Below are 16,944 nucleotides of genomic sequence, written 5' to 3' on the forward strand. Positions count from 1 at the left end.
TTCACCTGGTGACATGTCCCGTGTGTATTAAACAATCAGGGGATCACACTCTCCTCAATTATACTGTTCACCTGGTAACATGTCCCGTGTATATTAAACCATCAGGGGAACTCACTCTCCTCACTTATACTGTTCATCTGGTAACATGTCCCGTGCATATTAAACCATCAGTGGAACACACTCTCCTCACTTATACTGTTCACCTGGTAACATGTCCTGTATGTATTAAACAATCAGGGGAACACACTCTCCTCATTTATACTGTTCATCTGGTAACATGTCCAGTGAATATTAAACCATCAGGGGAACACATTCTACACACTTATCCTGTTCACCTGGTGACATGTCCTGTATGTATTAAACAATCAGGGGAACACACTCGCCTCACTTATACTGTTCACCTGGTAACATGTCCCGTGTGTATTAAACAATCAGGGGAACACACTCTCCTCACTTATACTATTCACCTGGTAACATGTCCCGTGCGTGTTAAACCATCAGGGGAACACAATCTCCTCACTTATTCTGTTCACCTGGTAACATGTCCCGTGTATATTAACCCATCAGGTGAACACACTCTCCTCATTTATACTGTTCACCTGGTAATATGTCCAGTGTATATTAAACAATCAGGGGAACACATTCTCCTCAATTATACTGTTCACCTGGTAACATGTCCCGTGCGTGTTAAACCATCTGGGGAACACACTCTTCTCACTTATCCTGTTCACCTGGTAACATGTTCCGTGAGTATTAAACAATCAGGGGAACACACTCTCCTCACTTATACTGTTCAACTGGTAACATTTCCCTCGTATATTAAACCATCAGGGGAACACACTCTCCTCACTTATACTGTTCACCTGGTAACATTTCCCTCGTATTTTAAACCATCAGGGGAACACACTCTCCTCACATATACTGTTCACCTGGTAACATGTCCCGTGCGTGTTAAACCATCAGGGGAACACTCTCTCCTCACTTATACTGTTCACCTGGTAACATGTCCCGTGAGTATAAAACAATCAGGGGAACATACTCTCCTCACTTATACTGTTCACCTGGTGACATGACCCGTCTGTATTAACCCATCAGGTGAACACACTCGCCTCACTTATACTGTTCATCTGGTAACATGTCCAGTGTATATTAAACAATCAGGGGAACACACTCTCCTCACTTATACTGTTCACCTGGTAATATGTCCAGTGTATATTAAACAATCAGGGGAACACACTCTCCTCACTTATACTGTTCACCTGGTGACATGACCCGTCTGTATTAACCCATCAGGTGAACACACTCTCCTCACTTATACTGTTCACCTGGTAACATGTCCCATGTGTATTAAACAATCAGGGGAACACACTCTCCTCACTTATACTGTTCACCTGGTAACATTTCCCTCGTATATTAAACCATCAGGGGAAGACACTCTCCTCACTTATACTGTTCACCTGGTAACATGTCCCCTGCGTGTTAAACCATCAGGGGAACACACTCTCCTCACTTATCCTGTTCACCTGGTGACATGTCCCGTGAGCATAAAACAATCAGGGGAACACACTCTCCTCACTTATCCTGTTCACCTGGTGACATGTCCCGTGTATATTAAACCATAAGGGGAACACACTCTCCTCGCTTATACTGTTCACCTGGTAACATGTCCCGTGTATATTAAACCATCAGGGGAACACACTCTCCTCACTTATACTGTTCACCTGGTAACATGTCCTGTGTGCATGAAACCATCAGAGGAACACAGTCTCCTCACTTATACTGTTCATCTGGTAACAAGTCCCGTCAGTATTAAACCATCAGGGGAACACACTCTCCTCACTTATACTGTTCACCTGGTAACATGTCCAGTGTATATTAAACCATCAGGGGAACACACTCTCCTCACTTATACTGTTCACCTGGTAACATGTCCCGTCAGTATTTAACAATCAGGGGAACACACTCTCGTCAATTATACTGTTCACCTGGTAACATGTCCCGTGCGTGTTAAACCATCAGGGGAACACACTCTCCTCACTTATACTGTTCACCTGGTATCATGTCCCGTGAGTATTAAACAATCAGGGGAACACACTCTCCTCACTTATACTGTTCACCAGATAATATGTCCAGTGCATATTAAACCATCAGGGGAACACATTCTCCTCACTTATACTGTTCACCTGGTAACATGTCCTGTGTATATTAAACCATCAGGGGAACACACTCTCCTTACTTATACTGTTCACCTGGTAACATGTCCCGTGAATATTAAACCATCAGGGGAATGCACTCCCCTCACTTATACTGTTCTCCTGGTAACATGTCCCGTGTATATGAAACCATCAGGGGAACACATTTTCCTCACTTATACTGTTCACCTGGTAACATGTCCCGTGCGTGTTAAACCATCAGGGTAACACACTCTCCTCACTTATCCTGTTCACCTGGTAACATGTTCCGTGAGTATTAAACAATCAGGGGAACACACTCTCCTCACTTATACTGTTCACCTGGTAACATTTCCCTCGTATATTAAACCATCAGGGGAACACACTCTCCTCACTTATACTGTTCACCTGGTAACATTTCCCTCGTATATTAAACCATCAGGGGAACACACTCTCCTCACTTATACTGTTCACCTGGTAACATGTCCCATGTGTATTAAACAATCAGGGGAACACACTCTCCTCACTTATACTGTTCACCTGGTAACATTTCCCTCGTATATTAAACCATCAGGGGAAGACACTCTCCTCACTTATACTGTTCACCTGGTAACATGTCCCCTGCGTGTTAAACCATCAGGGGAACACACTCTCCTCACTTATCCTGTTCACCTGGTGACATGTCCCGTGAGCATAAAACAATCAGGGGAACACACTCTCCTCACTTATCCTGTTCACCTGGTGACATGTCCCGTGTATATTAAACCATAAGGGGAACACACTCTCCTCGCTTATACTGTTCACCTGGTAACATGTCCCGTGTATATTAAACCATCAGGGGAACACACTCTCCTCACTTATACTGTTCACCTGGTAACATGTCCTGTGTGCATGAAACCATCAGAGGAACACACTCTCCTCACTTATACTGTTCATCTGGTAACAAGTCCCGTCAGTATTAAACCATCAGGGGAATACACTCTCCTCACTTATACTGTTCACCTGGTAACATGTCCAGTGTATATTAAACCATCAGGGGAACACACTCTCCTCACTTATACTGTTCACCTGGTAACATGTCCCGTCAGTATTTAACAATCAGGGGAACACACTCTCGTCAATTATACTGTTCACCTGGTAACATGTCCCGTGCGTGTTAAACCATCAGGGGAACACACTCTCCTCACTTATACTGTTCACCTGGTATCATGTCCCGTGAGTATTAAACAATCAGGGGAACACACTCTCCTCACTTATACTGTTCACCAGATAATATGTCCAGTGCATATTAAACCATCAGGGGAACACATTCTCCTCACTTATACTGTTCACCTGGTAACATGTCCTGTGTATATTAAACCATCAGGGGAACACACTCTCCTTACTTATACTGTTCACCTGGTAACATCTCCCGTGAATATTAAACCATCAGGGGAAAGCACTCCCCTCACTTATACTGTTCTCCTGGTAACATGTCCCGTGTATATGAAACCATCAGGGGAACACACTCTCCTCACTTATACTGTTCACCTGGTAACATGTCCCGTGTGCATTAAACCATCAGGGGAACACACTCTCCTCACTTATACTGTTCACCTGGTAACATGTCCTGTGTGCATGAAACCATCAGAGGAACACACTCTCCTCACTGAAACTGTTCATCTGGTAACATGTCCCGTCAGTATTAAACCATCAGGAGAACACAGTCTCCTCACTTATACTGTTCACCTGGTAACATGTCCTTTGCATATTTAACCATCAGGGGAAAACACTCTGCTCACTTATACTGTTCACCTGGTGACATGTCCCGTGTGTATTAAACAATCAGGGGAACACATTCTCCTCACTTATACTGTTCACCTGGTGACATGTCCCGTGTGTATTAAACAATCAGGGGAACTCACTCTCCTCACTTATACTGTTCACCTGGTAACATGTCCAGTGTATATTAAACCATCAGGGGAACACACTCTCCTCACTTATACTGTTCACCTGGTGACATGTCCCGTGTGTATTAAACAATCAGGGGAACTCACTCTCCTCACTTATACTGTTCACCTGGTAACATGTCCAGTGTATATTAAACCATCAGGGGAACACACTCTCCTCACTTATACTGTTCACCTGGTGACATGTCCCGTCAGTATTTAACAATCAGGGGAACACACTCTCGTCAATTATACTGTTCACCTGGTAACATTTCCCGTGCGTGTTAAACCATCAGGGGAACACACTCTCCTCACTTATACTGTTCACCTGGTAACATGTCCAGTGAGTATTAAACAATCAGGGGAACACACTCTCCTCACTTATACTGTTCACCAGATAATATGTCCAGTGTATATTAAACCATCAGGGGAACACATTCTCCTCACTTATACTGTTCACCTGGTAACATGTCCTGTTTGTATTAAACAATCAGGGGAATACACTCTCCTCACTTATACTGTTCATCCTGGTAACATGTCCTGTGTATATTAAACCATCAGGGGAACACACTCTCCTTACTTATACTGTTCACCTGGTAACATGTCCCGTGAATATTAAACCATCAGGGGAAAGCACTCCCCTCACTTATACTGTTCTCCTGGTAACATGTCCCGTTTATATGAAACCATCAGGGGAACACACTCTCCTCACTTATACTGTTCACCTGGTAACATGTCCCGTGTGCATTAAACCATCAGGGGAACACACTCTCCTCACTTATACTGTTCACCTGGTAACATGTCCCGTGTGTATTGAACAATCAGGGGAACACACTCTACTCACTTACACTGTTCACCTGGTGAAATGTCCCGTGTGCATTAAACCATCAGAGGAACACTCTCTCCTCACTTATACTGTTCACCTGGTAACATGTCCCGTCAGTATTAAACCATCAGGAGAACACAGTCTCCTCACTTATACTGTTCACCTGGTAACATGTCCTTTGCATATTTAACCATCAGGGGAAAACATTCTGCTCACTTATACTGTTCACCTGGTGACATGTCCCGTGTGTATTAAACAATCAGGGGAACACACTCTCCTCAATTCTCCTCTTCACCTGGTAACATGTCCCGGGTTTATTAAACAATCAGGGGAACACACTCTCCTCACTTATACTGTTCACCTGGTAACATGTCCCGTGTATATTATACAATCAGGGGAACACACTCTCCTCACTTATACTGTTCACCTGGTAACATGTCCCGTGAGTATTAAACAATCAGGGGAACACACTCTCCTCACTTATACTGTTCACCTGGTTCGATGTCCCGTGTGTATTAAACCATCAGGGAAACAAACACTCCTCACTTATATTGTTCACCTGGTAACATGTCCCGTGTATATTAAACCATCAGGGGAACACACTCTCCTCACTTATACTGTTCACCTGTTAACATTTCCCTCGTATATTAAACCATCAGGGGAACATACTCGCCTCACTTATACTGTTCACCTGGTAACATGTCCCGTGTGTATTAAATAATCAGGGGAACACACTCTCCTCACTTATACTATTCACCTGGTAACATGTCCCGTGCGTGTTAAACCATCAGGGGAACACAGTCTCCTCACTTATACTGTTCACCTGGTAACATGTCCTTTGCATATTTAACCATCAGGGGAAAACATTCTGCTCACTTATACTGTTCACCTGGTGACATGTCCCGTGTGTATTAAACAATCAGGGGAACACACTCTCCTCACTTATACTGTTCACCTGGTAACATGTCCCGTGTATATTAAACCATCAGGGGAACACACTCTCCTCACTTATACTGTTCACCTGTTAACATTTCCCTCGTATATTAAACCATCAGGGGAACATACTCGCCTCACTTATACTGTTCACCTGGTAACATGTCCCGTGTGTATTAAACAATCAGGGGAACACACTCTCCTCACTTTTACTATTCACCTGGTAACATGTCCCGTGCGTGTTAAACCATCAGGGGAACACACTCTCCTCACTTATACTGTTCACCTGGTAACATGTCCCGTGAGTAATAAACAATCAGGGGAACACACTCTGCTCACTTATATTGTTCACCTGGTAACATGTCCAGTGCATATTAAACCATCAGGGGAACACATTCTCCTCACTTATACTGTTCACCTGGTTACATGTCCCGTGCGTGTTAAACCATCAGGGGAACACAATCTCCTCACTTATACTGTTCACCTGGTAACATGTTCCGTGAGTATTAAACAATCAGGGGAACACACTCTCCTCACTTATACTGTTCACCTGTTAACATTTCCCGTCTGTATTAACCCATCAGGTGAACACATTCGCCTCACTTATACTGTTCATCTGGTAACATGTCCCGTGTATATTAAACCATCAGGGGAACACACTCTCCTCGCTTATACTGTTCACCTGGTAACATGTCCCGTGTATATTAAACCATCAGGGGAACACATTCTTCTCACTTATACTGTTCACCTGGTAACATGTCCCGTGAGTAATAAACAATCAGGGGAACACACTCTCCTCACTTATACTGTTCACCTGGTAACATGTCCAGTGTATATTAAACAATCAGGGGAAAGCACTCTCCTCACTTATACTGTTCTCCTGGTAACATGTCCCGTGCGTGTTAAACCATCAGGGGAACACACTCTCCTCACTTATCCTGTTCACCTGGTAACATGTTCCGTGAGTATTAAACAATCAGGGGAACACACTCTCCTCACTTATACTGTTCACCCGGTAACATTTCCCTCGTATATTAAACCATCAGGGGAACACACTCTCCTCACTTATACTGTTCACCTGGTAACATGTCCGGTGTGTATTAAACAATCAGGGGAAGACACTCTCCTCACTTATACTGTTCATCTGGTAACATGTCCCGTCAGTATTAAACCATCAGGAGAACACACTCTCCTCACTTATACTGTTCACCTGGTAACATGTCCTTTGCATATTTAACCATCAGGGGAAAACATTCTGCTCACTTATACTGTTCACCTGGTGACATGTCCCGTGTGTATTAAACAATCAGGGGAACACACTCTCCTCACTTATACTGTTCACCCGATGACATGTCCCGTGTGTATTAAACAATCAGGGGAACACACTCTCCTCACTTATACTGTTCACCTGGTGACATGTCCCGTGTGTATTAAACAATCAGGGGAACCCACTCTCCTCACTTATACTGTTCACCTGGTGACATGTCCCGTGTGTATTAAACAATCAGGGGAACACACTCTCCTCACTTATACTGTTCACCCGATGACATGTCCCGTGTGTATTAAACAATCAGGGGAACACACTCTCCTCACTTATACTGTTCACCTGGTAACATGTCCTGTGTATATTAAACCATCAGGGGAACACACTCTCCTCACTTATACTGTTCACCTGGTAACATGTCCCGTGTGCATTAAACAATCAGGGGAACACACTCTCCTCACTTATACTGTTCACCTGGTGACATGTCCCGTGTGTATTAAACAATCAGGGGAACACACTCTCCTCACTTATACTGTTCACCTGGTGACATGTCCCGTGTGTATTAAACAATCAGGGGAACACACTCTCCTCACTTATACTGTTCACCCGATGACATGTCCCGTGTGTATTAAACAATCAGTGGAACACACTCTCCTCACTTATACTTTTCACCTGGTAACATGTCCCGTGTGTATTGAACAATCAGGGGAACGCACTCTCCTCACTTACACTGTTCACCTGGTGAAATGTCCCGTGTGTATTAAACCATCAGGGGAACAGAGTCTCCTCACTTATACTGTTCACCTGGTGACATGTCCCGTCAGTATTAAACAATCAGGGGAACAGACTCTCTTCACTTATACTGTTCACCTGCTAACATGTCCCGTGTGCATTAAACCATCAGGGGAACACACTCTCCTCACTTATACTGTTCACCTGGTAACATGGCCCGTGTGTATTGAACAATCAGGGGAACACACTCTCCTCACTTACACTGTTCACCTGGTGAAATGTCCCGTGTGTATTAAACAATCAGGGGATCACACTCTCCTCAATTATACTGTTCACCTGCTGACATGTCCCGGGTATATTAAACCATCAGCGGAACACACTCTACTAACTTATCCTGTTCACCTGGTAACATGTCCCGTGCGTGTTAAACCATCAGGGGAACACACTCTCCTCACATATACTGTTCACCTGGTGACATGTCCCGTGTGTATTAAACAATCAGGGGAACACACTCTCCTCACTTATACTGTTCACCTGGTGACATGTCCCGTGTGTATTAAACAATCAGGGGATCACACTCTCCTCAATTATACTGTTCACCTGGTAACATGTCCCGTGTATATTAAACCATCAGGGGAACTCACTCTCCTCACTTATACTGTTCATCTGGTAACATGTCCCGTGCATATTAAACCATCAGTGGAACACACTCTCCTCACTTATACTGTTCACCTGGTAACATGTCCTGTATGTATTAAACAATCAGGGGAACACACTCTCCTCATTTATACTGTTCATCTGGTAACATGTCCAGTGAATATTAAACCATCAGGGGAACACATTCTACACACTTATCCTGTTCACCTGGTGACATGTCCTGTATGTATTAAACAATCAGGGGAACACACTCGCCTCACTTATACTGTTCACCTGGTAACATGTCCCGTGTGTATTAAACAATCAGGGGAACACACTCTCCTCACTTATACTATTCACCTGGTAACATGTCCCGTGCGTGTTAAACCATCAGGGGAACACAATCTCCTCACTTATTCTGTTCACCTGGTAACATGTCCCGTGTATATTAACCCATCAGGTGAACACACTCTCCTCATTTATACTGTTCACCTGGTAATATGTCCAGTGTATATTAAACAATCAGGGGAACACATTCTCCTCAATTATACTGTTCACCTGGTAACATGTCCCGTGCGTGTTAAACCATCTGGGGAACACACTCTTCTCACTTATCCTGTTCACCTGGTAACATGTTCCGTGAGTATTAAACAATCAGGGGAACACACTCTCCTCACTTATACTGTTCAACTGGTAACATTTCCCTCGTATATTAAACCATCAGGGGAACACACTCTCCTCACTTATACTGTTCACCTGGTAACATTTCCCTTGTATTTTAAACCATCAGGGGAACACACTCTCCTCACTTATACTGTTCACCTGGTAACATGTCCCGTGCGTGTTAAACCATCAGGGGAACACTCTCTCCTCACTTATACTGTTCACCTGGTAACATGTCCCGTGAGTATAAAACAATCAGGGGAACATACTCTCCTCACTTATACTGTTCACCTGGTGACATGACCCGTCTGTATTAACCCATCAGGTGAACACACTGGCCTCACTTATACTGTTCATCTGGTAACATGTCCCGTGTATATTAACCCATCAGGTGAACACACTCTCCTCATTTATACTGTTCACCTGGTAATATGTCCAGTGTATATTAAACAATCAGGGGAACACACTCTCCTCACTTATACTGTTCACCTGGTAATATGTCCAGTGCATATTAAACCATCAGGGGAACACATTCTCCTCACTTATACTGTTCACCTGGTAACATGTCCCGTGCGTGTTAAACCATCAGGGTAACACACTCTCCTCACTTATCCTGTTCACCTGGTAACATGTTCCGTGAGTATTAAACAATCAGGGGAACACACTCTCCTCACTTATACTGTTCACCTGGTAACATTTCCCTCGTATATTAAACCATCAGGGGAACACACTCTCCTCACTTATACTGTTCACCTGGTAACATTTCCCTCGTATATTAAACCATCAGGGGAACACACTCTCCTCACTTATACTGTTCACCTGGTAACATGTCCCATGTGTATTAAACAATCAGGGGAACACACTCTCCTCACTTATACTGTTCACCTGGTAACATTTCCCTCGTATATTAAACCATCAGGGGAAGACACTCTCCTCACTTATACTGTTCACCTGGTAACATGTCCCCTGCGTGTTAAACCATCAGGGGAACACACTCTCCTCACTTATCCTGTTCACCTGGTGACATGTCCCGTGAGCATAAAACAATCAGGGGAACACACTCTCCTCACTTATCCTGTTCACCTGGTGACATGTCCCGTGTATATTAAACCATAAGGGGAACACACTCTCCTCGCTTATACTGTTCACCTGGTAACATGTCCCGTGTATATTAAACCATCAGGGGAACACACTCTCCTCACTTATACTGTTCACCTGGTAACATGTCCTGTGTGCATGAAACCATCAGAGGAACACACTCTCCTCACTTATACTGTTCATCTGGTAACAAGTCCCGTCAGTATTAAACCATCAGGGGAACACACTCTCCTCACTTATACTGTTCACCTGGTAACATGTCCAGTGTATATTAAACCATCAGGGGAACACACTCTCCTCACTTATACTGTTCACCTGGTAACATGTCCTGTGTGCATGAAACCATCAGAGGAACACACTCTCCTCACTTATACTGTTCATCTGGTAACAAGTCCCGTCAGTATTAAACCATCAGGGGAACACACTCTCCTCACTTATACTGTTCACCTGGTAACATGTCCAGTGTATATTAAACCATCAGGGGAACACACTCTCCTCACTTATACTGTTCACCTGGTAACATGTCCCGTCAGTATTTAACAATCAGGGGAACACACTCTCGTCAATTATACTGTTCACCTGGTAACATGTCCCGTGCGTGTTAAACCATCAGGGGAACACACTCTCCTCACTTATACTGTTCACCTGGTATCATGTCCCGTGAGTATTAAACAATCAGGGGAACACACTCTCCTCACTTATACTGTTCACCAGATAATATGTCCAGTGCATATTAAACCATCAGGGGAACACATTCTCCTCACTTATACTGTTCACCTGGTAACATGTCCTGTGTATATTAAACCATCAGGGGAACACACTCTCCTTACTTATACTGTTCACCTGGTAACATGTCCCGTGAATATTAAACCATCAGGGGAAAGCACTCCCCTCACTTATACTGTTCTCCTGGTAACATGTCCCGTGTATATGAAACCATCAGGGGAACACACTCTCCTCACTTATACTGTTCACCTGGTAACATGTCCCGTGTGCATTAAACCATCAGGGGAACACACTCTCCTCACTTATACTGTTCACCTGGTAACATGTCCTGTGTGCATGAAACCATCAGAGGAACACACTCTCCTCACTGAAACTGTTCATCTGGTAACATGTCCCGTCAGTATTAAACCATCAGGAGAACACAGTCTCCTCACTTATACTGTTCACCTGGTAACATGTCCTTTGCATATTTAACCATCAGGGGAAAACACTCTGCTCACTTATACTGTTCACCTGGTGACATGTCCCGTGTGTATTAAACAATCAGGGGAACACATTCTCCTCACTTATACTGTTCACCTGGTGACATGTCCCGTGTGTATTAAACAATCAGGGGAACTCACTCTCCTCACTTATACTGTTCACCTGGTAACATGTCCAGTGTATATTAAACCATCAGGGGAACACACTCTCCTCACTTATACTGTTCAGCTGGTGACATGTCCCGTGTGTATTAAACAATCAGGGGAACTCACTCTCCTCACTTATACTGTTCACCTGGTAACATGTCCCGTGCGTGTTAAACCATCAGGGGAAAACACTCTCCTCACTTATCCTGTTCACCTGGTAACATGTTCCGTGAGTATTAAACAATCAGGGGAACACACTCTCCTCACTTATACTGTTCACCTGGTAACATTTCCCTCGTATATTAAACCATCAGTGGAACACACTCTCCTCACTTATACTGTTCACCTGGTAACATGTCCGGTGTGTATTAAACAATCAGGGGAAGACACTCTCCTCACTTATACTGTTCACCTGGTAACATGTCCTGTGTGCATTAAGCCATCAGAGGAACACACTCTCCTCACTTATACTGTTCATCTGGTAACATGTCCCGTCAGTATTAAACCATCAGGAGAACACAGTCTCCTCACTTATACTGTTCACCTGGTAACATGTCCTTTGCATATTTAACCATCAGGGGAAAACATTCTGCTCACTTATACTGTTCACCTGGTGACATGTCCCGTGTGTATTAAACAATCAGGGGAACACACTCTCCTCACTTATACTGTTCACCCGATGACATGTCCCGTGTGTATTAAACAATCAGGGGAACACACTCTCCTCACTTATACTGTTCACCTGGTGACATGTCCCGTGTGTATTAAACAATCAGGGGAACCCACTCTCCTCACTTATACTGTTCACCTGGTGACATGTCCCGTGTGTATTAAACAATCAGGGGAACACACTCTCCTCACTTATACTGTTCACCCGATGACATGTCCCGTGTGTATTAAACAATCAGGGGAACACACTCTCCTCACTTATACTGTTCACCTGGTAACATGTCCTGTGTATATTAAACCATCAGGGGAACACACTCTCCTCACTTATACTGTTCACCTGGTGACATGTCCCGTCAGTATTAAACAATCAGGGGAACACACTCTCGTCAATTATACTGTTCACCTGGTAACATGTCCCGTGCGTGTTAAACCATCAGGGGAACACACTCTCCTCACTTATACTGTTCACCTGGTAACATGTCCCGTGAGTATTAAACAATCAGGGGAACACACTCTCCTCACTTATACTGTTCACCTGGTAACATGTCCTGTTTGTATTAAACAATCAGGGGAACACACTCTCCTCACTTATACTGTTCACCTGGTAACATGTCCTGCGTATATTAAACCATCAGGGGAACACATTCTCCTCACTTATACTGTTCACCTGGTAACATGTCCTGTTTGTATTAAACAATCAGGGGAACACACTCTCCTCACTTATACTGTTCACCTGGTAACATGTCCTGTGTATATTAAACCATCAGGGGAACACACTCTCCTTACTTATACTGTTCACCTGGTAACATGTCCCGTGAATATTAAACCATCAGGGGAAAGCACTCCCCTCACTTATACTGTTCTCCTGGTAACATGTCCCGTGTATATGAAACCTTCAGGGGAACACACTCTCCTCACTTATACTGTTCACCTGGTAACATGTCCCGTGTGTATTAAACAATCAGGGGAACACACTCTCCTCACTTATACTGTTCACCTGGTGACATGTCCCGTGTGTATTAAACAATCAGTGGAACACACTCTCCTCACTTATACTTTTCACCTGGTAACATGTCCCGTGTGTATTGAACAATCAGGGGAACACACTCTCCTCACTTACACTGTTCACCTGGTGAAATGTCCCGTGTGTATTAAACCATCAGGGGAACAGACTCTCCTCACTTATACTGTTCACCTGGTGACATGTCCCGTCAGTATTAAACAATCAGGGGAACAGACTCTCTTCACTTATACTGTTCACCTGATAACATGTCCCGTGTGCATTAAACCATCAGGGGAACACACTCTCCTCACTTATACTGTTCACCTGGTAACATGTCCCGTGTGTTTTGAACAATCAGGGGAACACACTCTCCTCACTTACACTGTTCACCTGGTGAAATGTCCCGTGTGTATTAAACAATCAGGGGATCACACTCTCCTCAATTATACTGTTCACCTGCTGACATGTCCCGGGTATATTAAACCATCAGCGGAACACACTCTACTAACTTATCCTGTTCACCTGGTAACATGTCCCGTGCGTGTTAAACCATCAGGGGAACACACTCTCCTCACATATACTGTTCACCTGGTGACATGTCCCGTGTGTATTAAACAATCAGGGGAACACACTCTCCTCACTTATACTGTTCACCTGGTGACATGTCCCGTGTGTATTAAACAATCAGGGGATCACACTCTCCTCAATTATACTGTTCACCTGGTAACATGTCCCGTGTATACTAAACCATCAGGGGAACTCACTCTCCTCACTTATACTGTTCATCTGGTAACATGTCCCGTGCATATTAAACCATCAGTGGAACACACTCTCCTCACTTATACTGTTCACCTGGTAACATGTCCTGTATGTATTAAACAATCAGGGGAACACACTCTCCTCATTTATACTGTTCATCTGGTAACATGTCCAGTGAATATTAAACCATCAGGGGAACACATTCTACACACTTATCCTGTTCACCTGGTGACATGTCCTGTATGTATTAAACAATCAGGGGAACACACTCGCCTCACTTATACTGTTCACCTGGTAACATGTCCCGTGTGTATTAAACAATCAGGGGAACACACTCTCCTCACTTATACTATTCACCTGGTAACATGTCCCGTGCGTGTTAAACCATCAGGGGAACACAATCTCCTCACTTATTCTGTTCACCTGGTAACATGTCCCGTGTATATTAACCCATCAGGTGAACACACTCTCCTCATTTATACTGTTCACCTGGTAATATGTCCAGTGTATATTAAACAATCAGGGGAACACATTCTCCTCACTTATACTGTTCACCTGGTAACATGTCCCCTGCGTGTTAAACCATCTGGGGAACACACTCTTCTCACTTATCCTGTTCACCTGGTAACATGTTCCGTGAGTATTAAACAATCAGGGGAACACACTCTCCTCACTTATACTGTTCAACTGGTAACATTTCCCTCGTATATTAAACCATCAGGGGAACACACTCTCCTCACTTATACTGTTCACCTGGTAACATTTCCCTCGTATTTTAAACCATCAGGGGAACACACTCTCCTCACATATACTGTTCACCTGGTAACATGTCCCGTGCGTGTTAAACCATCAGGGGAACACTCTCTCCTCACTTATACTGTTCACCTGGTAACATGTCCCGTGAGTATAAAACAATCAGGGGAACATACTCTCCTCACTTATACTGTTCACCTGGTGACATGACCCGTCTGTATTAACCCATCAGGTGAACACACTCGCCTCACTTATACTGTTCATCTGGTAACATGTCCAGTGTATATTAAACAATCAGGGGAACACACTCTCCTCACTTATACTGTTCACCTGGTAATATGTCCAGTGCATATTAAACAATCAGGGGAACACATTCTCCTCACTTATACTGTTCACCTGGTAACATGTCCCGTGCGTGTTAAACCATCAGGGTAACACACTCTCCTCACTTATCCTGTTCACCTGGTAACATGTTCCGTGAGTATTAAACAATCAGGGGAACACACTCTCCTCACTTATACTGTTCACCTGGTAACATTTCCCTCGTATATTAAACCATCAGGGGAACACACTCTCCTCACTTATACTGTTCACCTGGTAACATTTCCCTCGTATATTAAACCATCAGGGGAACACACTCTCCTCACTTATACTGTTCACCTGGTAACATGTCCCATGTGTATTAAACAATCAGGGGAACACACTCTCCTCACTTATACTGTTCACCTGGTAACATTTCCCTCGTATATTAAACCATCAGGGGAAGACACTCTCCTCACTTATACTGTTCACCTGGTAACATGTCCCCTGCGTGTTAAACCATCAGGGGAACACACTCTCCTCACTTATACTGTTCACCTGGTGACATGTCCCGTGAGCATAAAACAATCAGGGGAACACACTCTCCTCACTTATCCTGTTCACCTGGTGACATGTCCCGTGTATATTAAACCATAAGGGGAACACACTCTCCTCGCTTATACTGTTCACCTGGTAACATGTCCCGTGTATATTAAACCATCAGGGGAACACACTCTCCTCACTTATACTGTTCACCTGGTAACATGTCCTGTGTGCATGAAACCATCAGAGGAACACACTCTCCTCACTTATACTGTTCATCTGGTAACATGTCCCGTCAGTATTAAACCATCAGGGGAACACACTCTCCTCACTTATACTGTTCACCTGGTAACATGTCCAGTGTATATTAAACCATCAGGGGAACACACTCTCCTCACTTATACTGTTCACCCGATGACATGTCCCGTGTGTATTAAACAATCAGTGGAACACACTCTCCTCACTTATACTTTTCACCTGGTAACATGTCCCGTGTGTATTAAACAATCAGGGGAAAACACTCTCCTCACTTACACTGTTCACCTGGTGAAATGTCCCGTGTGTATTAAACCATCAGGGGATCACACTCTCCTCAATTATACTGTTCACCTGCTGACATGTCCCGGGTATATTAAACCATCAGCGGAACACACTCTACTAACTTATCCTGTTCACCTGGTAACATGTCCCGTGCGTGTTAAACCATCAGGGGAACACACTCTCCTCACATATACTGTTCACCTGGTGACATGTCCCGTGTGTATTAAACAATCAGGGGAACACACTCTCCTCACTTATACTGTTCACCTGGTGACATGTCCCGTGTGTATTAAACAATCAGGGGATCACACTCTCCTCAATTATACTGTTCACCTGGTAACATGTCCCGTGTATATTAAACCATCAGGGGAACTCACTCTCCTCACTTATACTGTTCATCTGGTAACATGTCCCGTGCATATTAAACCATCAGTGGAACACACTCTCCTCACTTATACTGTTCACCTGGTAACATGTCCTGTATGTATTAAACAATCAGGGGAACACACTCTCCTCATTTATACTGTTCATCTGGTAACATGTCCAGTGAATATTAAACCATCAGGGGAACACATTCTACACACTTATCCTGTTCACCTGGTGACATGTCCTGTATGTATTAAACAATCAGGGGAACACACTCGCCTCACTTATACTGTTCACCTGGTAACATGTCCCGTGTGTATTAAACAATCAGGGGAACACACTCTCCTCACTTATACTATTCACCTGGTAACATGTCCCGTGCGTGTTAAACCATCAGGGGAACAC

The sequence above is a fragment of the Heterodontus francisci genome, unplaced genomic scaffold (assembly GCF_036365525.1).
Source record: "Heterodontus francisci isolate sHetFra1 unplaced genomic scaffold, sHetFra1.hap1 HAP1_SCAFFOLD_73, whole genome shotgun sequence".
NCBI lineage: Eukaryota > Metazoa > Chordata > Chondrichthyes > Heterodontiformes > Heterodontidae > Heterodontus > Heterodontus francisci.